This window comes from Battus philenor, unplaced genomic scaffold (assembly GCF_028537555.1).
Source record: "Battus philenor isolate CCGP_79_NKW_IND1 unplaced genomic scaffold, ilBatPhil1.0.hap1 SCAF_18, whole genome shotgun sequence".
In the NCBI taxonomy this organism is placed as follows: Eukaryota; Metazoa; Arthropoda; class Insecta; order Lepidoptera; family Papilionidae; genus Battus; species Battus philenor.
In genome coordinates, this window is record NW_027181680.1 from 12622760 (window position 1) to 12643846 (window position 21087).

At 32.4% G+C, this 21087-nt stretch overlaps 1 protein-coding gene across 1 annotated transcript in view; it reads right to left on the minus strand.

The window, feature by feature from the left end:
- LOC137920340 (IDLSRF-like peptide) overlaps positions 1–19995 on the minus strand; it is a 115788-nt gene extending 95793 nt beyond the window's left edge. Inside the window, exon 1 of the mRNA XM_068763640.1 lies at positions 19898–19995. The gene's annotated coding sequence lies outside the window, so the exon portion shown is untranslated. The remainder of the gene's footprint in view (positions 1–19897) is intronic.
- Positions 19996–21087: the final 1092 nt, after the last annotated feature.

The window sequence follows — 21087 nt, forward strand, 5'->3', positions numbered from 1 at the left end:
ATTTAGGGTTGTACAAGGGCTGTCTACGGCTATGAGTAATTTTGTTTTAAATGTTTCATATGAAATGTGTTCAAATATATAAACTGGAATAAATATCCTTTAAGATTTATTATAACTTGAAATTCTGATATACAATTAATATCCTCACCTACAGGTTTTACTTTTCTTGAACTCCTAACAATTGTTTTACAGAATTTAAGGACTTTGTAAATATATCTGCTGGCATATATGCTGCCTGTAGGTATTCAACTTTAATTACATTATTTTTAATACATTCACGACCAAAATGGAATTTAATATCCATATGCTTTGTCCTTTTGTGGAATATAGGATTGTGTTGCAACTTATGTGCCCTTTGGTTATCATTAAAAATTACAATACATTGCATATGACCTGTGATTTCATTTTTTAAATTTCTAAGGTAAATAGCCTCTTTACAACTCTCAGATATACCCACATATTCTGCCTCTGTACTAGATAACGCAACATTCTTCTGCTTCTTGCTTCCCCAAGATATCAATCCACCGGAAAGGCATATTTATTGGCAGAATTATATTACTGTTGTTTTTTAAATGTTTACTTTGTTCAATTATCTTTTTAAAAAGTAGTATTTTCGTAACCCTGGAACCTATGTTCAATCTTTACATGGTTTGCTATAGAAAATCTTAATTCACTTTGCGGCATTTCAATTTGCGTCGTGTTTTTTTGGAACGTAACCACGATGCAAAGTGAAGTATTGGTGTACATCTCTTCTATTAAATAAATATAGAAAAAATATCGGCGATACTGCCTCATAATAAAATCTGTACTCTCTATCTCTGTCTTTTTCTTCTTTTCAGTCAATCCCCACTGCAAGGCATAGGCCTTTCCCAAAGATCTCTACGATAACCGGTGCTACGCCGCCGACATCTAGTGACTTCCCGCGACGTTATATATCGTCAGGCCATCTAGTGGAGGGCATTCCCACGCCACGCAGAACCTTTTAGCCCCAACAGCCTTCGGTTACACGAGCTGTGCAACCCCTCACTAACGGCTAATTACAAATCCATTTTATTTATTGGTTTTTATATTCTTTCCCTATCATTTACAATGGTTGTTACTTCATAAGAAGAATACTTCAAGAGTCAGAGTATTAGCATTCTTCTCCTTCAGGATACGAGTGTTCCAAATTCGCCGTGATCTGAGATGAGTCCACACCAAACTCAAAAGTTTTGTTAATCCAGTGAACAATTCTTTAAAAATATCAATCAATAATGCTTTTATTTAGCTTGTAAAATAACTCTCAGCTGAGAAATGTAACAAAAAATCCAACAGTAAAATATGTTTGAGTAGAAATACATTAAACATGATTACGACGCTCTGTAGGTACGCGATGTGTTGAATATTTTAGTGAAAGCTCACGGAAGGTCTTAAACAAAAGTCCAGACGACCTAGCACAGAAATAGATTATCGATCCGCTTCGAAAGGCGCTTCTACGCCACCGTTATGTGTCGTAAATTTAAATACTAAAGTGACGTATTCTTGTTTCGTTTCATTTAATATACAGGATGATTGTTTATAGGTGTAACAGCTTTAAATAGGTTTATTTCAAGAAATATAAATATATAAATGCACTCCGTTATCATGGAAAACTGCTTCATTTATTTATTTACTTTATTGGAGATAAACAGTAACAAAAGGCAGTAAGAAAGTACTAACTTAGAAGCTTAGAAATATAAAATTAGTTACAATTGTTACCTTATAACTATCTCACTGAGAACATGTAATGATTTATAGTCAAACAATGAAAAAACAAATAAAACTTCGACCCCTATCTGGTTTAGGACAGAGTTGTTTTTTATCTTTACTAATTTCTCAGTCTTTTTTGTTTTCAATCTCAGGTGTCATCCTTCATATATTCTCTCGTTCTATTCTTTCATACCACAATTCGATCTGTCTTTCTCTTCCATTCGTTCATCACCTCATATTTTTCAATCATTTCTTATATTTTCCATGATTACATTATTAAAAGCCTTATTTAATTATAATGCATTTTACTTAGTTATTTAAAAACATACATTTGTTTTCTCTGTGTATATAGAGAAAGTGTTTATAAGTATGAAGGCTTTAAATAATTGTACGTATATCTAATTTATTAATTAAGAGTTTATAAGTTTTTAAACTTATAAACCTATCACTCTATAAAAAGTGATCACTTTGAAATCTATTACATTTTTTTTTATTGAATTGGGACAGGTCAAAATTGTCTGTCTACTGCCTTTAACTATTCAATTCGTTAGGCTATGGTGGTTACTTAAGTTAGTCTTCGAATCTTTTAAGTCTATCTGCCTAAGAAATCCCGAGCATAGAAGACTGGACTTGAGATAGTAGGTTTAATTTCCGTTAAGCAATCTTATATAATTTAATATTTAATTGAATCAGGCGTTACCTTGCGGAAGTCTATCCTAAGTAAGAAAAGGACCAATATTAACCACTTCCGCACATGCAGTGGTAGTCATGCAATAAAATGCACCAGTGCGATTAGACTCTGTGTTTGGCACTAATCGGTGTAACATAACTCCTGAAGATGCCCCGTGGAGAGGTGAAACACGTGTTGAGTAATTTGGAGGTGGCGGTTGTGTGATTCGCATTGTTTGCCGCATACGCATTTATCAGCGGGCTGGCGGGCGGTGCATTTTATTGCATGACGACCACTGCATGTGCGGAAGTGGCTAAATATTGGTCCTTTTCTTACTTATATAATTCAAACTTTGTGCATTAATTATATAGGATTACCACTGCTCACAAATAAGGTTCCAGAAGATAAACAGCTGCGTCCTCTGCGTACCATAATACCACACTGTGATCGCCAACCCGCCTGCCAAGTCTGGCGATTATGGTATATCTCCCATTGATATCTTTAAAAGAGGCCTATGCAGTATAAGTTACACTTGCTTAAAATAAATAGTGTTGATTTATTTATTTACATATATTTTTAATTATCAAACTTAATTAAAATAGTATATATGTTTATGTATGTTTGTATACATGAATGTTTCATCTACCTTTTCCATACTATGGTTGTCTGTAAGAGAATGCCTCGTGTGATAATACCGCCCATTGTTCTTTTAGGTTTATTATTATGAAACTATTTAAATGTATCCTAGCGTGTACAATAAACAACATTAAATAAAATAAAAAAAGAGCAGTTACTAAAACACTGAGTCAGTATAAATTTGTAGAAAGCTTTTTGAGTGCCTCGTGTCGGGAAGAATCTTTTAACTTCTTCCTAACTTCAATTAAATTCTACTTTACTTTTGAGACTTAGAAGTGAATCATTTAAGTAATCTGCTATGTTCGAAGACCAACTTTTATTTTTTTAATCTTTTATAGGCGAAGAATTAGACCTCTGTCTCGCCTGATCTTAAGCGATGATGTCAACGATGGTACATGCTTGCCTAGAAGATACCTATTCTCGCTTATGTCGAAGGCTTCTAGTTATAATTGTCTGGAAACAATGACGTCGGAAGGTTGTTCTTCGTTTGTTCGCACTGTAAAAGTATTAGTAAAACGCTTAGTGCGGTTGGAAGATATTTCAACCGTGTACGGATAATGTTAAGATTATTACGGTAGAACACGGTTAAGCTAGTGTTGAAAGCAAATTAAATTTTTAAGACTGCGTTAAACCTTTACATTTAGACAGACGGTGCTTAGTGTTGAAAGAGATATGTTACTATATAACGAAAAATCACACATGATTTACGGAAAAACCTTGTAGTGTGTAGTAACTGGAATAACTTCAAACAACTTTAAAGTAGTCATTTGTTTTCTAGGGAACTTTTTTTTAAGCTGTTTTATTTATTTATTACTTTATTTCACATTCTATAAAGATAACATAGAATTATTTGAGTAAAAATACAAAATACAAACAAAAAACTATCCGTTTTATCGTATTTGAGATTACATTCATCTATTTAAGTACACCAGCAATACACATAAGTTCTTTTAACTTACATTACAAAAGTTACCGTATAAATAATGGTTCTGTTATGTGTTCCTTTATAGAAGACACAACATTAATAATTTTCTATGTACATTATTCTAGAAAGAAAGATCAGACTACATAAAATAAAAAAAATTGAAGAGAGAAGTGATCGCACGTAAAAAGAAACATCTGACTTACGACTTTAGATACCAAAAGAGGTCTTAACTTGAAAATAATTCCTCCGGCGTGCAACCTTTTTTAAGGCTTTGTGTTTAAAAATTTTCAATAAAATTTTATAATCAGTTATGGATACAGTGAATTATTAAAATGATTTATAAAGACTATAAGAGATATGAAAGATACTGATTTATTCACAAAGTTTATGCAACAATCTTCGAATGGACATCGTTCAGGAAACTTGATAAAGCCTTCTCGGCAAATATCGCAAATTGCTTTATACAAAGGTATGAAACCAATGTGTGTTATCAATGTTGATTTATGACAAAAACGTTTCTTACTTCAGGGTCCATTATCAAGCTTGGAATAGCTTAACGGGCTCTGAAGAGGTCCATGATAAAAGTTCTTCGAAATCAGACTAGGTATGAAGAAATCTGTAGAGTAATTGAAGTAACCGTTGTAATTCAAAAGTTTTTCGCCCATCATTCCTATTGTTTGCTCGCAGAGTGGTAAGTAATGCTATTAAAAAGAACTAAACCAAATAAAAAAACTGGTACCAAAAATGAAATAAATGCACATGTAAACGAACTTATCAAATAATAATAGAATATAAGACAAGCCTAGCAATGTATTAAAAAGTGCAAATCCAAACAAATCTGTGATATCAAAAATTAAAGATAACGATTGGAAAATATAAATATACCTTGCCAATAGTAAAAAAGATGAGGAAAGGAAGGCGATGAAAGCAAGAAGGAATGAAATAACAAAAACTGCAAGATATTGTGAAGGATAAAAGGAAAGAATAAAAGAAATTGAGAAGTATGAACGTGAATGTCGAATAAAAATAAAACTCTGAAAAAATTATATGTAAATAAAGTCCCTGTCCCAAGCTAGATAGGGGGGTATAAGAGGCTCCCAATAGCGGGGCCATAAAAAATCAGAAGTTTAGTAAGTTGAAGTGGCAGGTCACATAGAGCGCAGAACAGATGGCCGAATAGCAGAGGCTCTGAAATGGAGACCAGGGTCTAGCAAATTTGGCTTAGGGCTTCCACCTTCCTGTTAGAACTATGGGGGGAGACCAATGACCTACTGCAGACATTTTACTGCTAAAACAGCTATGGAAAAGTTTTGTAAAGAATAAAGATATATTTGTACGCTAGTGGAATATAAAATTTCATTTTAAAATTACCGTCTGTCTGTTATGTGTCCAATATACGAGTCGCGCAATTACGGAAACCTTTTACAGAAATATAATGTAAGAGAAAATTTTCGTGCAACATTATAGAGTTAAGTTGAAAACATCGTATGAAACTAAAAATAAAAATTCACTTGCATTTATGAATATTTTCTGTAATCAAAAAATTTAAGAACACGTAGATATTGTAAATATTTATTTTAATTTAGTAAATATGACATATATCTTTAGACATAGATATTAGGTCCATCTACAGATATGTTATAGATATAAAGAAACCCATCTGAGTATGTTGTAGACTCTTTTAAGATCAGGGTGCATTGAAAACCCTTATAGCTTTTAGTAACAGAAACCTTGTAGTGGAGTTCAATCTGATCCTAGATTCTGACAAATTGGTCATTGGACAGGTGTTTCTAATTACATGAATAACTACTACTACTACTCCGCTAGCTCAGTGACCCAAAGTGAGTCTTGGCCTCCGAAGTGAGAGACTTCCACTTTCCTCTATCTTGCGCCATCGTCTGCCATTGGTTGACATTCAATTCGCGCAAGTCTGCCTCAACGCGATCGATCCAACGAAACCTGGGTCTACCCACTGGTCTTCGACTCCTCGGTTTTTCCAGGTACGCTACCTTCACGCTCCAATCCGATCCCATTCGCTCCAAGTGACCAAGCCAACGGATTCGTTGAGCTTTATATTCGCCAATGATCATTGGCGAATTACATGAATAAATAAAAATGAATTAATAATCTGTACAAAACATTATTTATTATCATTTTCTTAAAAGAAAACATCTGCAGAAATATATAGGCGAGGGTAGCGTTAGACATCCGTAAGGTAGACAAATAACAAGTGCTTATATAGCACGCAGAAGAGATTTCAGGATGGACCATAAAGTTTTGGAGTAGAGATCAAGGCCTGGAAAGCCCACTGTAGGATGTTCACCGACAAGTGGGACAGATGGCTTTATTAGGGTTATCGGAAGATGTTGAATTCAAGCGATCCACGAAGTGAGTAGATCAAGGATGTTCACCCACAAGTGGGACAGATGGCCTTATTAGGGTTATCGGAGGATGTTGAATTCAAGCGATCCACGAAGTGAGTAGATCAAGGATGTTCACCCACAAGTGGGACAGACGGTCTTATTAGGGTTATCGGAGGATGTTGAATTCAAACGATACATGAATTTCAATTTCTCGTCACTCTAGACATGTCTTGAAAACATCAGAGGGGCAGTAAACAGTGACACATGATTGAATGTGACATTTCACGGAAAAGACGCAGACAATTATGATTTTCGATGATTAGAATGAGTCATCGATGTAGCTCGATAAGTACTTGTCTGAAGTACCAGCGGGGCAAATCACTCATGCTACCGACGGCCATTGGAACCGAAAAGTTCTGTAGTGATGAACACGTGGGTAGTCCTCAAGAGTTGTTTCAGATCAGACAAGACAGGTAGTCGTTTCTACCTTTTATGGAGGCCTAGCAATTGTGGTTCTACCCGCTGTCAGGTTCCTCAGATGTCTAGGACCTATTCAAAATACAGTAAGGCTGAAGGCTGAACGAACACAGAAAAGTAAGAAAAAGACCAATATTTAGCCACTTCCACACATGCAGTGGTAGTCGTGCAATGAAATGCACCGCCCGCCAGCCCGCTGATAAATGCGTATGCGGCAAACAATGCGAATCACACAACCGCCACCACCAAATTACTCAACACGTGTTTCACCCCTCCACGGGGCATCTTCAGGAGTTATGTTACACCGATTAGTGCCAAACACAGAGTCAATCGGATTGCATGTGCGGAAGTGGCTAAATATTGGTCCTTTTCTTACTTAGGATGGACTTCCGCGAGGTAACGCCTGATTCCATTAAATAAAAAAAATGAACACAGAAAAGGCTTTCATATTTTCCAAATCTGTCTTATCTAAACGAGAAGGCTGTATTCATTAAAAGTTAATGACATTTATGGAGTTATACAGAACACCAAATTTATTCCGAACTTAAAAAAAAAAAAATTGCCTAAAACATTAAAGTTCTTCTTTGAAGATGTCTAACAATTTAGAAATGTCATATTTATAATTTCCATAAATTTCAAATTGCTTTTTATCTTACACTTATTACATTGAATAAATTTGTAAGTGGAGATGTTTTACGAAGTTCTTTTATGATAATTTCGACATTATCTATTCATGTTATTATTGAAAATTCAACTTAAATAATTATCCATCTTGAGTAACACTGTTAAATTGATGTCACTTAATATTGCGTGAGAGTTGGTAATGGATGTTGACCTTAATAATGTCATGCTATCATAGCTTTTTAATATCTGAAAATGACGCAGAATAATAAAAAAAAGACAAGAGTTATGACAAGCCAGGTCTTTTTAATCTTTCTAAACGGAGATGAGGAAATAAAGCCGTGATACTGCAATAGAAAATACAACTGAAGTGTTTGAGGATGGATGAAAGGAATGGAATGATTAAGAAAGGAAGATGGAAATATGGAATGATAGAAGGAAGAAAAAAAGATATTGTGAACTATGGAAGACGAGGATGAAAATAAAAAATTCATGTGAAAAAATCGTTAAGAAATAAAAATCCCTGTTCCCAAGAAAATAGGGGTGGAAGGAGAGGTCCTAATAGCGGAGGTCTCATAAAAAAAAACGGGGGTGAGGCGTGGACGCTGATAATTTTGGACCGCCGGATGCTCTGGATCCCGTTAACAGCGCTGCCAATCAAGGTTTCGATCTTCAAATAACTCAACATAAAAAAGATAGAAAGATTTCGCCTTTGTATCTCGAAGGGAAATCCGCATATTATAAAACAAGTCAAATAAATTTGCAAAAAAACGAACTTAATTAAACATCTCTAATTAAAAAAATTCGGTAAAGTAAACATATTATTGAGATAATTAAATTTTCATGAAACAAAGCTACAACAAAGGCTAAATCATTAGTACGTTATTGTTGAATTTTCTCTAAATAATAAACATATTACAATGATAATAAAAATAAATTGTGTTTTGATTAATTTTTGTTAACTTTATCTACAACTCCTTTAAAAACCGAATACGCTTATAAAATGTAATAAATTATTACAAATAGGCACAATAAAATTGTTAAAAATACATTCTCTTAAAAAAACGCAACATTTGTATAAAATACATATATAAATAATAATAAAGAGAAATAATTAATTTGATCCGGTTAAGTTTAAAACGTTGTCATGATAGATTTACACAGGCCGATTCATTTTGAGTTTAATTAAAGTTTCATGTCATGGTATATATATGTGTATGTGTGTGTATATGTATACGTAGTACTATTGTACTATTTACAATAGTGTATTATTTACTTAATTTGGACTAAAACACAATTTTTTTAATTAGCACCGCTATTGGGGCCTCTCGTTCCCTTATCTTATTTATGTATGTACGTATATCAGCGGCGCAACGAAAAGGGGAATCCCACATAAATACAATTCTTTATATACATCGGCCGAAAGAGGGCGCTCTACAATACATCTCTACTTGTGATTGACTGACGATTTTATTGTTGAAATAACTTGATAAATATACACACTTCTACTTCGGAATTCGTGTTGTTATTACCCCCAAAACCTGCCGGCCCTCGGAAAAATCCCACACACAAGAAAACATGTAGAATACAAAAACATATTCCCTGTTTTATATTATTTTCTATTTTATTTTTTAAAGTATGCTCTCTCTCTCTCTTTAACATAATGTTATTATCTAAGCAATCTATTGTTTCTCAATATTAAGTTATTCTTTGTATATTATTACAAAGTTATTCTCAACTCCTGTTTAATCTATGTCATATTGAAACACTGGAAAAGCTTCTGTTATTTCAATTATCCAATTGTTTGTCACAACGATATTATGTTAGAAGAACTTTGAAATGTTAATTCCAATTGCGAAAATGATTTAAAAAGCTTTATAAATATCCATTATAATCCAGATAATTTTGTGTTTGTTGTTTAATATTATGTATTTTATACATTATAAAACTTGTCGAAATATTATACGAAACATCAAATGATTTTTATTGACGACACCATAAAAATGCTACAGATTCATGTGAAACATATCATGTACCAAGACAAAATAAACATACATAAAGATTAATTTCAAAAGGGTGAATGTTTAGTTCATTATCTGTAAATTAATATATGATAAAACCATATCCAAAAATCAATGGTTTCAGAAATAATAAGTAACGTTGTAAATATTGTAATACAAAGCTTTTTCAAAATTTCTATCACGACTTTTTAAAATTATTTATTGTTTACCATCTGTACTTACAGCCTGAAGTTATGGCCTGTCACATTTAAATAGTTTCAAAATATTTAATGGAATCAGGCGTTACCTTGCGGAAGTCCATCCTAAGTAAGAAAAGGACCAATATCTAGCCACTTCCGCACATGCAGTGGTAGTCGTGCAACAATGTGCACCGCCCGCCAGCCCGCTGATAAATGCGCATGCGGCAAACAATGCGAATTCAACACGTGTTTCACCCCTCCACGAGGCATCTTCAGGAGTTATATTACACCGATTAGTGTAACATAACTAACGACTACCACTGCATGTGCGGAAGTGGCTAAATATTGGCCCTTTTCTTATATAGTTTCAAAATTTTCACTTTAAAGAAATGATCGGAAAAATGTGTGAAAGATTAAAGCTTTTGTCTGTTCAATGTAATATATATTCACCTATTAAATGCTTATATATATATATATATATATAAGCAATGATCCTATATACGAAGAGAAACCAACTAACAAAATATTTTAAATAACATATGCATGTTCTTTGCAATAAACAAAAAATATTAAATAAATGAAAATAGATCTCGTTACAATTATGAGTAAAAATAAAGTTTCATTAAAAAAAAAACATTTTTTCAAATAAATTTTCTGCTAAAAAAAAGAATCAGTTAACATATATCACCTCAATAATTTTTTAAAAAGGTAATTTCCTTAAATCATTAGAAATCTGAATCCTGTATATTGATAATATTTATTCACTTTTTATTCATCAACAGATGAAATATCAATTCTTTTTCTCTTCAGCTGATAGACACCCACTTTCCCGAATTTCATTTCCGAAAGCAATTGTTCTCATAACTTACTTCTTAATTACTATGTCTATAATATCAATCTAGACACAGTTTGTAATACAAACACACCGACACAACTCGACCGACTTACATACGTATATTGTGACTGCGTATTAATAATTCCTCCCCTAGGCCATACATACAGTGGTACACCCGCCCACACACGCGACACTATCGATTGGTTGGACGTCAACTTTTTTACTGCAGAACTTTTGCTTTCGTGTTACCGAATCGAAAATTTTAAATTGACTCTTTGAAATTTTAACTTTTGTATATTTTCAATTAGCGTTCTGAATATAAATTAAATATTAACTTTATTTAAAACAAAGAATTGTTAATATATAAACATTGTATGTTTGTATATATATATATGTTTTGTACACATGAACTACCTATTATTTATACTTCTACATTTTCCATACTATGGTTGTCTGTAAGAGATTGCCTTTTGATAAGACCGCCTATTTTACTTTTATGTTTATTATTATGAAACTATTTAAATATATCCTAGATAAGACAGAGTTTTAAATAAATAAAAGCTATATATTCAACATATACAGCTTATTAGTCAGTAACAAGATTTTAAGTTTTTATATCTATTTTCAAACATCCTGTATAAATTGATTGCTCTGAAATAAGTTGATGGTTAACTTTGGGGGAAGTATATGCTATTGTTCGTCTATCGCTTGACATGGTAATGATTGAAATACTACAAGTCATTATCTTCTGCCAATGTACAGTCTGTAGGGACAAATGTTAAACAATATTTAAATTTAATAAAAAGGAATACGAATTTTAAACAGATTTTGTCTTATTATTTCATCATTACATTATTTATTATGGAAGAAAGAGATGGAGAATTATTTTATTTATTTATATCTCGAACCACATCTTTGTTTTTCAGCAATAAGGTTTTCTTCAGATTCTGAACCTCCTTAAATTTTATCTTTACCCTTTTTTATTAGAGTAGATAGTTTTTCATGTTATGCATAAATAAAACCTACTTACATTAGTATTTAAGTATAAGTTCATACATTACCTTGTAGGTAATCATTGATCTTATATAACATAACGTAAATTTAAATCGACATTTTAATATTATAGCAAAAACGAAAATCTTCGAAACATTCCATCGGATCGCCCATTATCACGAACTTCGGTAATCCTCTCTTCCCGAAATTTCTTTATCGCCTCCTTAATATTTATAAGGTCGTTATCGTTCCGTATCTCGTTCCGGTTCGTGTAAAATTTAGTTTTATCGGAATCTAATTCTTTTTGTATCAGTAATCGGCGATATTAGTTTAATGATTCTCTTTGGAAAAAAATTGTAACGTTTTTTGAGTACAATCAACATCGAATAAATGTTAATGTGTGTTATTTACTTAATTTGGATACAAAACACAACGACGACTATCACTAATGACATCTGAATTCAAATCGGCGTTCGAATTTCAAATGCGCAAGAATAATTTATTCTTAAAAAGTATTGTAGCCAAAGTGGCCAGTATTATGTAGCTTTTGACAATTTTTATTTGTGGAACTGACTAGCTGCTTGAACAACTTGAAGGCTACTTGGTAACTCAACTTGGTCCGTACTATAGCTTCACCGGATTAGGATAACGAGGTCTTAGATAGTTTGTAGACACTCTCCGGTAGTATTTTCCAATCTTGTTCCGTGTCTTGACTCACGTCACGTTATTACGTCCCTTAAAATAACGTTTTCATTTAAGTTTAAAAAATAAATCTGCTACTAGACACCGTTTATGTTTATTTTTATATATTACTTTTTTTTTCATTTTGAATCACTTTTGATCACTTATGCCTAAGAAAGGGACTAATATATAGCTACTTCCGCTATGCAGCAGTAGTCGTGCAATGAAGTGCACCGCCCGCCAACCCGCTGATAAATGCGCGTGCGGCAAACAATGCGAAATACAACTACCACCGTTAATCTACTCCTAGTAGTCGTGTATGCGGAGAAGTAGAGCGGAGATTTAACGGTGGTAGTGCTGGTGATGGTGACGGGCAGTCTGATCATGTTTTCTACCCACGGGTAAAAAACATGACTAGTGTACAATTAACCAACAAAGAATTAACATTTCTGGAGAAGGGTATCAAATGTAACATATCATCGAATCTAACACAAAAAATAGAAAGAGGAACTAGCAGTAGATTCGGAGATTGCATGAGTGATGAATGATAAAGTAATGTGGTCAGGGCGGTGATTGCTAATGAACTAAAAAAACACGATGTAACTAGTAACACGTCTGTGGTCGAGATTCGAGTGGCGAAATCATTAAAACTTATAATAAGGGATAATAATTTAATAGTTACTAAAGCAGATAAGGGTAATAGTATAGTTATTTTAGATCACAATGATGCATAGTAGATTAACAGTGGTAGTTGTGTTTAGCATTGTTTACCGCACGCGCATTTATTAGCGGGCTGGCGGGCGGTACACTTTATTGCACGACTATTGTTGCATAGCGGAAGTAGCTATGTATTAGTCCCTTTCTTAGTTAGGATTGACTACCGCGAGGTAACGCCTGAATCTATTAGATATTATTTATGCCCGTCAAGAGAAATCAAAAGAGTCCCGTTTGAAATTAGTATTAAATTGTGCTCTTCTATAGTGGAAACCTTGAAGTGATAGCTGTGAGGGTTCCAAACGGACTGGACACTTACAAATAACCTAATTATTCCTTTGCGTATATTTACATGAGATAATTATAAGCTATGGAATATAAACAAATTACAATAATTAATAAAGAAATAATCAATACCTTTGACTTCAAGGCTACGTTATAAAATTTTCCTTTTGAAATTTTTAATTATTACTTAGAACATAAGAAAAGTTGGAAAGTCATTTTCCAAAGGTCGTATGAAATAAATTGAAAAACTCTTGCTTATAAATAATGTCACTGAATCTCTGGCGGCGACGTGTAGGTAATATAAAAGCTTCGAACAAATGAATCGTGTGTTTGTACTTTCAAAGTTACGTAATAATAAAATTTCAAACTAATTTCAACACTGTGACAAATTTATACCTTATGTATGTTGTTATATAAGGGCCCAAGATCATTGTTCACATAATGAAGAAGGAACCTTAATTTTATTCTTTTAAAGTTCAAATCAAGCGATCACAAACTCAATAATTACTGTTTATGTAAACATTTCTTTGAAATAATGTTATAGCGATTTCTTTCAGTTAACACTATGTATTGGAATTACGAAGCCCATTTTCATTTAAATGAAAGCGTCGATAAATAAAATTGTTATCATTGGTTACTCAAAGTACAGAAATCACTACTACATCAGCATGTAATTCAGTCCTAAAGTCTAACTCTGGTGAGCTTTTTTTTTCGAAATCAACAATTGTTTACAAAAACTTTAACCATGTTACTTATTTGCAAATATTGAATGATTTTTTCATCCCATTATTAAGTAAACATCCTACGGTGGTGCTATACTTCACACAGTTAGAGAAACCATGGTGTTTCTTCCTGATTCCTTGAAAAATACTATTTGAGAGGTCGTTTTGATGATATCCACAGGCTATCCAGGTGACCAATTCTTACCTTTGTGGACTTTTTTGTGAGGAACTGAAAGGTAAAGTCTATGAAACGAACCCAGTGACCATTTCAACACTTAAAGAAAATATCTTTCTACTTCTACGACTATTGCACACGAAATGCTAGATTTCAAGAGTGTTCTTATCAAAATAGTCAGCATTTAAACAACATACTTTATAATTTATAAATTCCGCACTAATTTTAATTTTAACTTTTGTTATAATTTATATTTAATTGTAATAGTTGTTTCTTTATTTAAATTTAAAATAATAATTTTGCCACCGGACACTCATTACATATATTTATATGTTGGGCCCGTAAACCCCTAACCTCTATACTCATACTATGTCGTTGGCCTTCCACTAGGTGGACCGAGGTCATGTTTCCACTCATATTATGTTGATGGCCGAAACTTGGACCTTGACAAAAGCGGATCGCTTGTCGACGCTTTGAGATGATGTGGTGCAGGCGAATGTCGTGGATTCCATGGACTGTTCATCGAACTAGAAATGTACATTTGCCTATCCTATATAAGTACAAAGCTTTTGAGTTTTTCCGGTCACATTACAAGAAAACTCTACGAGAGTATTATATAGGCAAGAAAAGGACCAATATTTAGCCACTTCCGCACATGCAGTGGTAGTCGTGCAATGAAATGCACCGCCCGCCAGCCCACTGATACAGACATGACAGAGACTCTGTGTTTGGCACTAATCCGTGTAACATAACTCCTGAAGATGCCCCGTGGAGGGGTGAAATACGTGTTGAGTAATTTGGTGATGGCGTTTGTGTGATTCGCATTGTTTGCCGCATACGCATTTATCAGCGGGCTGGTGGGCGGAGCATTTCATTGCACGACTACCACTGCTTGTGCGGAAGTAGCTAAATATTGGTCCTTTTCTTACTTAGCATGCACTTCCGCGAGGTAACGCCTGATTCCATTAGATATTATATAGGTTTGTATATACCCTAGAAGCGATAACAGACCGCCCGTCTTTGTCCCTTCTTTGATGATGAACAAAAAAGCCATGTTTAATCGAGGTGGTTTATTTACATATTTACAGAGACCATTTCACAAGTCACTTCTTGCGTCAAAATTCAAATCAACATTCGAATTTGAGTTCGAACCAAAATATTTTACCTCCAGAAACTCTTTTTGACTGTAGCCGCTAGCAACACGAAACGTTTTCATGTGACCGCTTCATACAATATGTATAAAATTTTCCTAAACTAACAGCCTGAGGCATCTGTTATTTTATTAACAATAAACTTTCCAGAATAAAAATATTATATAACTAAAAAGTTATAGAGTCGCATGAATATCTTCTTATACTTTTCAGTCGATAGACGCCCTCTGCTAAGTATAGGCCTTCGCCAAAGGTCCAACTTCAACTATTTCGGTGGTCCACCTACTGGAGGGCCTAATCGACCACGTCTACCGGCTTGTGGTCACCTTTAGATCCCATCTTCTCTAATGGCCGCGGGTCGCACAAGTGATTTGCCCCGCCATCAATCACTTCATACGAGCAATTCTTTGAGCTACATCGGTGACCATATATATATATATATATATATATATATATATATATATATATATATATGTATGTATGTATGAAAAGCATAATTTACTCCGACGCTCGTGAGCGGCTAGAGAAAAAAAAGAAAAAGATATGAAAAAGAAGAAACAGATGAAACTCAGGTATACTGTTTTCATTTTCAATTATAATGACAGTTCTAAAAATTATTATGCTATTTGATTTTATTTGTTAACATTGTATTGAATATCTTAGTAATAAATAAAGGATAGTAGTGAAAAAACATTTTTCTGTCTGTGAAAAATTCAAAATATCAATCTACCCGAAAAAAAAACCTTACCAGGAGAAACCAAAGCAAGGGCTAAAACAAAGCTCGACCACAAGAACAAAATATTGATGTTATTTGATAAATAAATAAGAAGAAAAATTACAAATAAAAACTGTTAATAAAGAAAATAATATAAAAAGGTAGCCGCGATAAGAATAAAATTAAAAAACGAGATAAATGAAATAAGGTGATGTGCGAAAGAAGATTAAAATGTGATGAATAAAAGAAATTTTAAAGAATAAAAGGAGAAAGGTAAATAAAAAATGTAAATTCTGAAAGAAAACTATTTATGCCCGATATCGTAACGTTTCTGCCCCACAAAAAGCAGGCGGGAAGAAAGACCCCTAAATGCAGTTAAATTCTTAACAAGTTTTATTCATAGTTTTATTATTTGAGTAATGAATTGTTCTTTTAATTTTAATAAGAATAATATCAGAAGACATCTTTTAAACACCAAGAACATAGACCAACGAATGAATGTAACAGATAATCAGAGGACTTCGGTTTACGAAAGAACGGTTCTGTTTTCAAACTTGTGATCGTAGATCACATCTTCGATTCCCTGGTTACAATCTTATATGATTCACACTTTGTGCATTAATTATATAGGATTGCCACTAACAAAAAAGTTTCCAGATAATGTGGCAGCATCTTCTGCGTACATACAATACTGCGATAGCCATATATATCCCCATTGATATCTTTGGGTAAGGCCTATGCCCAGCATTGGGCGTATAAGTACTCAAACGTTTATTACAACATATAGTCTAATTTAAAAACCTTTCTTATTTCTACTAGAGTAAATAGGGAGCAGGAAATGTTCACACGAATCGTAAGATTAAAAAATAAATATTATTACAGCGCAGTTAAGATAGATTAGGAGATTTATTTCTTCAGAAAAAAAGTCGAAAATAAGCGTGAATGTAAAATATGTATACGCGTATGTCTGTGTAACATCGATCCTAATAATAATAATAAAAATGTTTTTTTTTCTTCAACGGTAAAGCTAGTTCAAATTGTATAAAATATAACTCAAATACATTATGCATAGTATGTTACAATACGGCTTGTACGAGTATAAATTAGGACACGAAATTTGTATCTCAACTGCCGACATTATAGAAGTCGAAAGTTATTCGTGTACATGCTTATTTATTTGTTCCGACCTCTTTGGAAGAAATGTTTTAACGTCTACGGTGTGACGTCATGTAGATATAATTAGAACGTAATTGGACTTTTCGAGTTGGAATGACCTAGGCTATAAAATCGCATGACATTCTCATGTCTGTTACTTATAATTTAGTTCCGTTGCTTTCATGTCGTAGCGTGCTTGTATATATACATATATATTTTTCTTGTATATATACATATATAAATTTTCTAACATATTAGTAGTCAGTTGCTCCTTATTATATCTGTATAAATCTCGTCAAAATCGGTTCAGTCATTTCAGATCAACCGATATAAACACATAGACAGAAATCAACCAAAAAAATTATTTTGGTACATATACCATATAAATATATATATATATAAGTAACTTATATAACTATATACTTCTCGACTTGTGATTGACTGACGATTTTCATTGTTGAAATAATTTGATGAATATACACACTTCTACATCGGAATTCGTGTTGCTATTACCTCGAAAACCTACCGGCCCTAGGGAAAATCCCACATACAAGAAAACATATAGAATACAAAAACACGTTCCCGATTTTCTATTTTATTTCTTAAAGTCTGCTCTTTCTCTGTTTAATATATATTATACGCTTTCTTAAGTAAAATCCACACAACTACATTTTCAACAAGTTTTTATTTCTAATCAACAATATATATTTACCTTCATCATCAACAACCTTTTGCAACCTAGTACACAAATTTTTTAATACCGAAGCGGTAAAAATCAATCGGTTTTTCTGTAAAATATGTCGACAGAAACGACATTACTTTCCGGTCCCCCTATTTTTTTTTTATTTCAGGAGAGACAAAAACTGTACATAGGTACATATCTACAAAAGCTTGCAAATAGGAGTACGGTTTACTTTAAATCATATAACCTTTTTATTCTTGTTTGTAGTTTACCTTGTTTATTTAGAGAAAAGAAATATAACTTTGCCTATCTCCGCCATTTTGAGAAAGAAAATATAGAAAAAATTGACAAGGTGTATTGGAATTCGTAATCTGCAAATATTTAAAAATCCTATAAAAATGATGGCGGCTATTGTCGATACAAGTAGTTAGTAGTTAGTAATGAGCAAAGTTTTGGTGCACCTTTACTTAGAAGGAGAAAAAAGGAAAGATCTCCAAAGATCTATTGGGTTAACAGATGCTAGGATCTTCAGGTGACTTTTATACAAAAGATACTAAAAAAAATTTCTTTCATTAATATTATTTTACCGTAGTTCTAAAGAAAGATATGAGCTTCTTCAATAATTTCATTATTCAATTTAAATACAAATTATTCGATTTTTAACAGGATTATATTAACAATGTTTTATTATAACCTTAATATCATATAAACTAACCAATTATGTAATTCAATGAATCTTTTTGATTTTTTATTACTAATTTTGGTCACACATTTCCTTAACAAGTGGGCTTTATTTCGACAGTTAAACCTAATTATTTAACAAAGCTTTGTGTGTTCGAGAGTTTTGATTGAAGACTTGTTAATGAAGCTCTATATTAATAATAGTGAAGCCTTCTGCTGAATGCCCGCAAATAGAACATGTAAATAAATTTCTCTGTTTTAGTGGGCATGTTATATCATCTCTCTGTCGTGTGTATATATATATATATATATATATATGTGGGAGTGAATCACGCAGGCGAATAATAGATGTTTTTAGATATTTTTTTTAACACTTTAATTTTTGACTTCTTACATGGTTAATACACACCGGCCCATCGCCATCTTCACAGAGAATTGCCATAATTCATTCCTACTCTTCATTCATTCATCAATCAATCGCTCACTTCCCTCACTCTTACGTTCCGTTCCCACATAAATAAATAAATATAAAGAGACATAATTCGTATATTATTAATTAATTATATAACAATCTATACAAATAAATAAAATAATAGTGTCTGTTCGTGAGTATTAAAATAACCGCTTTTACTACATACGAATACACGTACGTTAAAAACAAAATACAATTTTTTAACATTTGTCTGACTATCTGTTTGTTTCGGCTAATCTCTGATGTTTGATATGAGTGGACCTATTTTAACAGGACTTATACTGACAGGTAGCTAATGTTGTAAGGAATAAATAAGTTCCTTTTATTAAAAAAAAAATCTAAAAGGATTAAAAAAATTCTACGCAGACGAAGTCGCGGGCACAGTTATAAATACTTAAATATTTTATTTTATTTTATATATTGTATTCCAAAAATTAAATATGTAGTAAATACAAAAATAATAAATATAGATATCATTAACATTCCGATCGTAAGATGTTCACAGCTGGGCATAGTTCTCCAACATAGATTTACAATAATCCCGGAAAAAGCTGCCTACATTCCAGTATTGTATAGATATCATAATTAAAACTAAAATATATTTAACAACGTATTTATATAAGAAACAACTATAATTATAATATACGAAATAAACTGTTTATTTTACAAAAATTAAAGATAATTTATTTAAATGATTCATTTTAATTTCTATAGTTGCAAAACACGATTTTATTTTTATCTTATTGTACACGAGAAACATATTGTACACGATGCTCGTATTATGAAGTACATATCGACAGAATGAAAAAGATTTTTGCATGAAAGCCTCTTCGGAAGGCCATTTCACACAAAAGGACTGCTCAATAAAGTAACATGGCATTCTTACTTGTTGATTTTCATACGGCGCAACAGTTTAAGATATCTCCTTTGTTCGCACGATATAATATTAAATATACATGTATATTAAATTATAAAATATATATGTTATATATATGTGTATATAAAATGATACGTACCTGATATAGATGGCAGAGATGTGTTGGAACACAATAATATGTTATGAAAAAAATTATTAAGCTACCGGAAGAGTCGGAATATACGTCCAACCACGAAGGCTGCTAGGGTCTGACTGCGGCGTGGCACGTTCTGACGCTCGAAGTGGTACCTACCCTTACCTGTTGTTTTACCCCTCGCCTAGGGGCGGGCGGGTTCATACATGGGTGTCACTTTATCACGCAGTTATATTCACAATCGATGCCATATTTCAGTTACATTCGAGTATTATTTATTTTAGTATGTATAAAATTTATTACTGCTGATCTTTAGTACAATTTAATTTTAAAATACTCAGTTTCTTTAGCTATAGATGATTAGCTATAGATATTTCTAATCACTCTATTAAAAGCGATCACTATGAAATCAATAATTATTTTTTTTAATTGAATTGCGACAGATTAAACTTCGGTAGTCTATCCACTGCCTCTTCAATTAGTCAGTTTGTTAGGCATCTTAATAAAAGTGATCAATGTATATGTTACATTAGTTTATTTTCTCTATAATAATGCGATTTACCAATAACTGTAGGCAGTATAAAGTCGTAAAGATACAATAAATGGTTTAAATTTACTGTAGTCATTACGTTATTTATTATTTCAATAAAATGTGCCATTGATTGACAAATAGGCTATATATATTCCTTTAAAGCCTTTATACCTATAACTAATCAACCTGTATATTAATTTTCTATCAAATGACAGATGTTAGCACAGCAAAATAAATGTTTTAGTTTTTAAAGAGACTTTTGTTTTACGGATTATTCTTACGGATATTCTGATAATTCCTGTGTAATTTTTGTACTATGGAAATGAGTTTTTCATGATAATGAAGCAGATAGGAAAGTAACATCGCTTCGCTTGTTAGTCAAGAAGGTGGATATCAGATCTTTCTAGAGTACAGTAATAAAAAGAAATAAGATGTAAGTCAAATGAAGAGGGACAAAAACAAACTGTGGAAAACCGAAATGAAAATTGTGATAAAGAAATATCTAATCGTAAAGGATAATAAAATAATGAATACCAAATATAAATTAAATAAATATGAAAATTGTAAAATAAATTTAAAAAATAAAATTTTTAAATTGTTATAGTATTCTAGAGGAAAAGCGAAGAGAGACGATGTATGATAGGTAAAAAGGTATGGAAAGAAA